At 34.9% G+C, this 8,667-nt stretch overlaps 1 pseudogene; it reads left to right on the forward strand.

The window, feature by feature from the left end:
• Positions 1 to 209: 209 nt before the first annotated feature.
• LOC123247807 lies at positions 210 to 1,064 on the forward strand (annotated as a pseudogene).
• Positions 1,065 to 8,667: the final 7,603 nt, after the last annotated feature.

Raw genomic sequence — 8,667 nt, forward strand, 5'->3', positions numbered from 1 at the left:
TAGCAATCCGGAGGGACTTACAAGAAGAAATATATTGGTCCCTTCCCCTCCCCTCCCCTCTCCGTCCCATCTCTCCTCTCTTCCCCCTCCCCATCTAAGAATCTCCTCTGCATCTCCGGGATGCAAGTACCTTGTTCTCTCACGAGAATCCGATGGTGCGGAGCTGGCTGGAGTGGGCGCCTGGTTTTCAGGTTGTTGCTATTGCAACAATGGCAGAGAATGGAATATCAACTGGATGGCGGTGATCTGGGGTAGGTCATCTCCAGTGGAGGCTCTGAAAGGTCTGGTGGATAAACTACCAGTACTAGATGGTGATGAGAGTCACATGTCTGTGGAAAACATAAACCAACTGTTATGGTGGGCTCACAAAGAAGCCAGCTTCCATATTGTACTTTCGGGTTTGGTTCCAGGAAGTATAACCATGCATAGCATTGATATTTTGGCAGTTCTGTCAGATGGGCAAGTCCTTCCAAAGAGCCAGTGGTGACAACCTCAGTACATGAAAGCAGAGTGAAGACAGCAGCTAAACTGCGGCACTCATCTCTGACACTTTCTGGGCTTGTGGAAGTGAAGGAGTTGTAGAAGGCATCCTTAACTCCAGAGGAGGTACAGTCAGTACAGGAACACCTGGGTTACCAGAATGACAACCTGGTCTCTTTAAGTCATAGGAAAAAAACAGACTTTGAAGTAAGTTTTTCTACTCAGCTTAAATTTCCTTTCCCAGGAAGACTGCTGTTTCAGAGAAACCTGCTGTGGACACTTTCAGCCAGTGACATGAATGATGATGGCATGGATCTCATTGATTCTGATGAACTCTTGGATCCAGAGCTTCCATCTTCCCTATGAGTTGCTTCATGTGGAGAAGGGACAAGAAGGAAGACCTGTAAAAATTCCATGTGTAGCCTAGCAGAAGAACTGGAGCAGGAGAGAGCAAAGGAACAGAGGAAATCCCAACCCAAATCAGCTTGTGGAAATTGTTATTTGGGCAATGCCTTCTGCTGTGCTTGCTGTCCCTACCTTGGGATGCTAGCCTTTAAACCTGGGGAGAAAATCCTTTTGAATGAAAAAAAAATCTTCATGATTCCTAAAAGGCAAAATCACTGGGACTTGTGGAAGTTATTCCATTCCCAAAATTGACTCCATCACTCATTTCAGCAATCCTTCAAGTCCTGTCTGTCTCCTGCCTCCCTGATTTTGCCTACACTATGTTGGGATCCCAGATGGGGTTGGCTTGGTAGACATTGCAGAAAATGGGGTATATATGCTGCTATAAACCAATGGATTAAGATATAATTAGCCAGATTAATTTGCCTTGGGCTGTCTGATTCCTCAGTGGGCCTTGAATTGAAGGTATGGGGAAATTCCATCTAATTAATGTCAGAAAGGAGTTATATATACATATTGGAGAAGTCACCCTCTCCATATTTAGGACCTGAACCTATCCTCTCTGTTGCCTTGGATCATATCTTCTTTGAACATAGTTATCCCTTAGTGTTAGGCTTCTGTGATGTATCTTCAGATCACAGATTCGTCTCCTAAATTTATTGATAACAATTATTCTATGAGCAAGCACATTGTTGTTATTGGAAAAAATAACTGAGTGGTATATAAACACCTTACAGTATCTAGCTTCCAGTCCAAATTGGATTCTTGAAAACTTTTAATCTATTCATGGTTTTGAAGCAAACTCAGCCTCACTGTTTCAGACCATTATTATGATCTGACCATTTGGCAATTAGCATTGGAGTTGCATCCATTTTCCATATCTGTGAATTCTTAGATGAATGATGCACTCCTATATACTAGCTCCAGGGTGTATGTATATGTAAGAGAAAGAGCTGTGTTAGTACAGTGCATTTCTTTATACCAGCTCCATGGATGTATGTGTATGTCTGTAAGAACTGACACTGCAGAACCCAAGAAAACACTTTCACCTAAATGAAGGGCCTTCTTTCTTTAGAGATTACATTCAAATTTATTATCCTAGCTGATGGCATATCAGGAGAGTTCGTGTCATAAACAACCTTTCAGTTATTGAATGGAGTGTCCTTTATTCATCTACCCAGAAGTCTTCTGTGTGGGGATCTGCAGATCAGGACTCAAACCAGCTAAAATTTACTTTGTTCAAGACTCACTTTTGTCTTTCTTGTTATTGACCTATAAGGATTATAATCCTGTTTTGGCAAATGTTGACAAATGTGTAGATTAAGGGGAACTGAAATTTCAGCTGTGTAGCTGATAAAGTATTTTAAGTGGTAAAAAAAGAAGGAATGCTATACACATTGAGAGGAAGAATTGTGGGAGGAGAAATGCAGGAGGAAAGCATTTGATTTTACACTTGTTTATAATGGTATTGGATGTGGGGTTTTAGTTTTTAAAAGATTATTACAAAAATGAATAATATGAAAATAGGTATTGAGTGGTAATACATGTATTACCCAGGGGAATTCCTTGTCAGTCCTGAGAGGGGGAGGGAAAAAGGGGGAGAAAGAACATGAATTGTGTAACCCTGGAAAAATATTTAAATTTAAAAAAATTTAAAAGAAAAATAAAAACAACCAAAAATGACAAAAAAATACCTCACAAAGTAATATAAGTTCTATAGTTGTACAGAGAATCTGTCAACAAGTTAATATTAAGGAATTGTTATCAATTACTTTGTTCCATCAGCATCTTACTCCAACTAGGTAGTGTAGCCTTAGTATCTGAAGGAAATTTCAGATTAGTATATTTAATCTACAAATGCAAGCCAACCTCTTTTTTTGCAACTTAAAATTGCCCCTAAAGTTAGTTAACTTGTTCAGGGCAACACAGTCAATATAATCTAGAGTAAATCTTGGCCTAGTGAATAGACCTGGTCTTAGAGTCAAGAAGGCCTGGTTTTATGTCCTTAAAGGTTTTATAGAGACAGAAAAAAGGCATATGAGTTCATATTTGCTAATACTTTCTTATTCACTTTTTAAAATATAATATCTATTTCCAAAATTTTTCTAAAAATAAAAATTTACATTTTTGCAATTACTTTTTGAAATGCCTTCATAATGGACCCCTGATTGCTGTGTTAGGACCTAGTAGTTGTTGTAATGACAGTGGGAAAAGACTGTAATATTTATTAGCAAATAAAGCTGAGCAGGAGAACAGACCAGAGAAGTTATAAGGAAGCTCTAGGTCACAAAAGATTTGTGAATTTAGACAAATATAGTAGTGACAGAGCCTAGTTGCTACAAAAATAGCTTCTGGACAACACTTCTGTGTGTATATGGATGGGCATATGACACTCCATTGTCCATCGCAACTGAACTGTATTTGTGACAAATTATATAATAGGTAACTTTAGTTTGTGTTCTGTGCAGGTTGTAAATAATTCCCCAAAACAGGGTGTCTATGTAATATTAAATACATATATGGTACTCATGATGTTTATTGTAAATACAATAGGTTGATAATGATACTGAATAAATTAGTTTGGCAACCATATGTATACATATAATGGAAAGAAAAGGAAAGGAAAAAAGTGACCCTTATGTGTTTTTTAAATAGTGTACCTTTCAATAGAAATTTCCTCAGTATGGTTTTGACTTTATTTAAAAGTTTTTCTCAACTTTATTTTTGTAAGTGCCATTTCCACATTTCTTATAATAGCATATGCAATACTGAAGAGGAAAAATCCAAATATAGTCAAAACATTTTAACAGAAACTCAGATGGAAAAGGATATAAGGAATCATTCATTACAATCCATATTCAAATTAGAATTCCTTATATTATATCCTTAACAAGTGATTGAAGATTGCCAGTGAGGGAAGGGAATTGGGGGGGGGGGTAAGAGCTGATCTCCTAAGGCAGACCATTCCTTTTGGAAAATTTCAGTAGCTTGGAAGTTTTATCTTTTATTTTTCCATTCATTAAGTCAAGATTTGTCTCTTTCAATCTCCATTTATTCTTCATAATTCTGGCATCAGAATAAGTCCAGTCCTTCCACTACATGATCACCATTCACATAGTTGAAGATGGTGATAGTTTTCACTTACTCCCTCCAGTTCTCAAAGACCTCCCTTTTACAATTTAATCATTTCTAATCCTTTCAATTACTCCTTATATATTATGATCTCACCAGAATGGTCACTCTCTCAGATTTATTTTCCAACTTCACATTAGTTTAAAATCCTTCCTAAAATGAGGCACATAGAATAACATTCTAGAGTAGTGGTATAAAATTTGACTTAGAAAACTACTAATATATATGTATACATATATATACATATATTAGTATTTTTATTTATTTTATTTAACATATCCTGATTACATTTTAATCTGGTTCCATTTTGTTTATGCTTTTATATTTATACCTGGCTTCTGGAATAAGGTGCATTGAGACTAGTGGACATTTAATACACATTCATTTTCTTTTTTTCCTTCCTTTTTTCCATTTTGTGAGGTAAAACTGTTAATAAAAACTCATCTATCATTTTAATATTATTTTCCAAATGTAAATGCAATTTAAAGTAGTATTGTCCTTGGTTATCTTCACTTCTCAAAGAAATATATTTACTGGATAAAAGGGAGCTTATCCAGTGTTGAACTCATTTTGGTGGCTACTTTATAACAGTAATTTTTCTATGAATTAAAAAAAAAAGAATAGTTGCCTTATGTTTTATTATTTACATCTTGGAAAGCAAATAGTTATTAATTTATTTATCTAGTACCATACCAATCAAATTACCAAAAAATTATTTTATAGTACTGGAAACAAAAAAAAATAGAAAAAAAATCCGGAAGAACAAACAGTCATGAATACCCAAGAAATCAGAGACATAAAAGCAAAGAAAGGTGATTTAGTAGAATCAGATATCAAATTGTATTCCTAAGATGTCAACATCAAAACAACTTAGCACTTGAGAAATAGAGTGGTGATTTGTTATAGATTAGGTACACAATAACTAGTGGTAAGTGACCATATTAATCTTTAGTTTGATAAAACCAAAGATACAAATTTTGGGGACAAGAAATCATTATTCGATAAAAATTTGACTTGGTCAAATGGAAAGCAGTTTGAGAGAAACTAGGTACAGACCAACACCTTACATTGTATATTGAGATAAGATCAAAATGATTATATGATTTAGACATAAAGGATAATATCATAAGCAAATTGGGGGAGCATGAAATGACAAAACAAGAGAGAGAGCATTATGAGTTGTAACATGGATAATTTTTATCACATCAAAAGAAAAAGAGTCTGCACAAAGTCAAGATTAGAAGGGAAATAAGTAACCAGGTTGGGGGTGGGGAGTTTACAATGTTTCTCTTATAAATGCCTCATTCAAATAGATAGAGAAGTGAGTCATATTTATAAGACAACTCTTTCCCCAATTGCTAAATCTTTGAAGGATATGAACAATTTTCAGAAGAAATCAAAGCTATCACTAGTTATATGAAAAAATGTTCTAAATCACTATTGATTAGAGAAATGCAAATTAAAATTATTCTGAAGTACCACCTCACACGTGTTAGGTTGGTCAACATGACAGAAAAGGCAAATGAAAAATATTGGAGGGGATTTCAGGAAGATAGGAATACTAATGTATTGTTGCTGGAGTTGTGAATCAATCTTATCATTCTGCAGAACAATTTGGCACTATGCCTAAAGAGCTATAAAACTTTGCTTATTCTTTCTTTGGCCCAGCAAAACCACTACTAGGTCTGTTACCCAAATAGAACAAAAAAAAAAGAAAAAGAAAAGTTTTAGGCACTAGGTATCTTCTCTGTAATGACAATAATGAAATATTTCCTGCCCTTGAGTAGTTTACTCTCTGTTCATGGAGGAAACAAATGCTTTATATAGTTGAATATATAAAATATATAGCTGTGGGGATTAAGAAAGGCTTCATGTAAACCAGCCATTTTATTTTTGTGCTGCTGTGCTTCACCCTCCATTCATCCAACACTCCAGCTCAATATTTAGGGTCATAGACTCCTGAACAGTGAGACATACCATATGTGGCCACCCTCCAAAAGCATCATAGCCCTATTCTGGACAATTTTCTGATATCAGACATACTTTCCCTTTAACATTTCTAGCTTTTATATAGTAATAGAATCAATAGTGCCTTTTCATGAAGAGCATATGTCAATTATGCCATCCCTCTCCCCATTCTTGTAATTTCCCAGATGAAAACATACTTTCTTAGCCATTACTCCCCTATATATAGTATACTTACTACCTATTAGAAAGATATTCTACAATAGACTCTCTCTCTCTCTCTCTCTCTCTCTCTCTCTCTCTCTCTCTCTCTCTCTCTCTCTCTCTCTCTCTCATGCATAAGGCTTGGAACATAAGAACTTACAAAAAAGAAACTTAATTCAGTTATGTCTAACTGTGTCAAATGCAATGCTAGAGCTTAGTTTTCAAGGAAAGAGCATCTGCATCACTCATGTCCTACATGATTAAAAGTCCTACGTGGTTAAACATTTTAACATTTTAACAGTGAATAGTAAATTTGCCTGCCTCATATCACGTCTAAATGTTTCAGCAAAGCTAGATGGCCACCAGACAGTTATATCAGATATTGTAGATAAAATTTTTATCATCAGACATTGACCTGACTTTCAGATTCCTCACAGTTCTACAATTCTGGGTTGAACCATGATATCCCTGATTACCATTTAAATTTTCAGATAGAAATATCTAGTCTTCAAGGTAATTATATCTTAAAGGAAGACTAATATGGGGCAACTTTCAAGAACAGTTCTTATACTTTAAAAATTAACTTTTATTTTTCAATGAATGGCCTCCAAAAGTTGAATGTTGACTCTTGCTATGATTTATTTTCAGCAGGGACATCTGTCTTTTTGAAGACAGACATTGTTTTATTTTTGGCTTTATGTTTTTGTAACCTATCCATAGGATTTGACACATAGTAGGTGCTTAACAAATGCTTCTTAAATTAAATGCAGAATGCTTAAATTATAGTATTTCTTGTTGTTAAAAAACTTTTCTCTACATACTCATATGACTATTCTTTTTAGCATTCCTGACTTTTGTTTCTCCCAAAAGATGTATTTTTAATTGTGTATTTTGGGATATTTAGATAGGCCATGCTAAAAATGTATATTCATGGATATATGCCTGAGTGAAGGAGGAAGTAGTATGTTAAACAAAAACACTATCCCAGATGAGATAATGTAACATCCAATTAGCGGAGGAAATTCCAGTATTCTTTTAAATTTCAATTGTTTCATCTTGTTAGAAAAATATGGCACAGAACTGGTATCTCAAAATTACCATTTATTTAACATACAAAATACAGGCCACCCTTAATAATCCAAGTACTTCTATTTCAGGCATATTTCTTTTTGTTCAACTTGAACATACTTCCTGTTTTTGTATAAATAGGAAAAACAACAGTGTTAATTATTTGGCAGAGGTCTATGGATGGGGAGAATGAAGAAGTCTCCTGATTTATGTCTATTTATGGAAAGCAGAAATGAAGCAAGTTATGATAGTACTAAAGGCAACTTATTCTGCATAAAATTGCAAACTCTGTGGAAAGAAATCAATTGAAAATAGATGCCTCTCCTAATAAAGAGAGCCTGCAAGCATAATTTTTCTCCCAAAGAGTTTGTCTGCTCTCATTTTCTTACTCAAACAACCATGATGCATTGGAATGAGCACTGCAGTTTGGAGAGGACCAGAATTGGAACTCAACTGTTACTTTATACCTCTATGAACCAGGGCAAATAATTTACCCTTTGTGGGCCTTGGTTTCTGCATAGGCAAAAAGAGGGGCTTAAACTAGTTTACATCAGGAGTTTACTCTTAGTATCAATTCTATGATTCCATGTAAAAATAATCATTGTTATTGGTTCATTTCTCTATTGATTGCAAAGCCTAGCTATATATGTAGTTGACCTACTTTGCATTGGCTTCTATGCAAATTCATAGAAACATTGGTTCCAACAAAGCAATAGCATAAGCCATTTTTGGAAGCCTAACCAATGTTGGTTTGGAGCAATGTTGTATATATGAGACCTTTCATAATTGATGATTTAAAGGAAATTGTCATTAAGTAGGTCATTATTAGGACTTTCTGAGTAAACTACAAGCCAGTCCTCATTCTGAGAGGAAATTGCTGAAAAAATAGTAGATGTTTTGAAGTTAACTTAAACCACAGCAACCAACATAGGAAAGAAACTAATGGGAAGTCAAGTTCAACTCATATTTATAAGGAAGTTTGGCTAACAGAAATAGGGTGGAAAATATATTCAGCAGTTGAATGAAGGAAGAGAAATTCTGTTACTTCTCCCCAACCCAAATAAATACATTGTTGTTTAAAAATATTTTTGAAGAGTTGTATAATAATACTCTAGCCAACAAAGAACTGAAATTGATTCACGTCTCCCAAAAGGCCAAAGAGAGACTTATGTTATGCATAAATAAGCTTCAATATAGAAATGGGGAATGTAGAAGTGGCAAAGATCCTGTTGTCAGAAAATATGTATGACTGGGAAAATTAAGTCATGAGGAAGAGGTGTGAGTGATAGCTCCTGGAATTTACTGATAGCCATGCAATATAAACAGAATTTGAATAATGCCTTAAAAGTATTACACTGGACCCTCAGAGGCAAATTTTAAGGGAGGCAATGGACAAGAGTCAGACAAAATGTG

Source organism: Gracilinanus agilis, chromosome 4, assembly GCF_016433145.1.
Source record: "Gracilinanus agilis isolate LMUSP501 chromosome 4, AgileGrace, whole genome shotgun sequence".
Taxonomy (NCBI): domain Eukaryota; kingdom Metazoa; phylum Chordata; class Mammalia; order Didelphimorphia; family Didelphidae; genus Gracilinanus; species Gracilinanus agilis.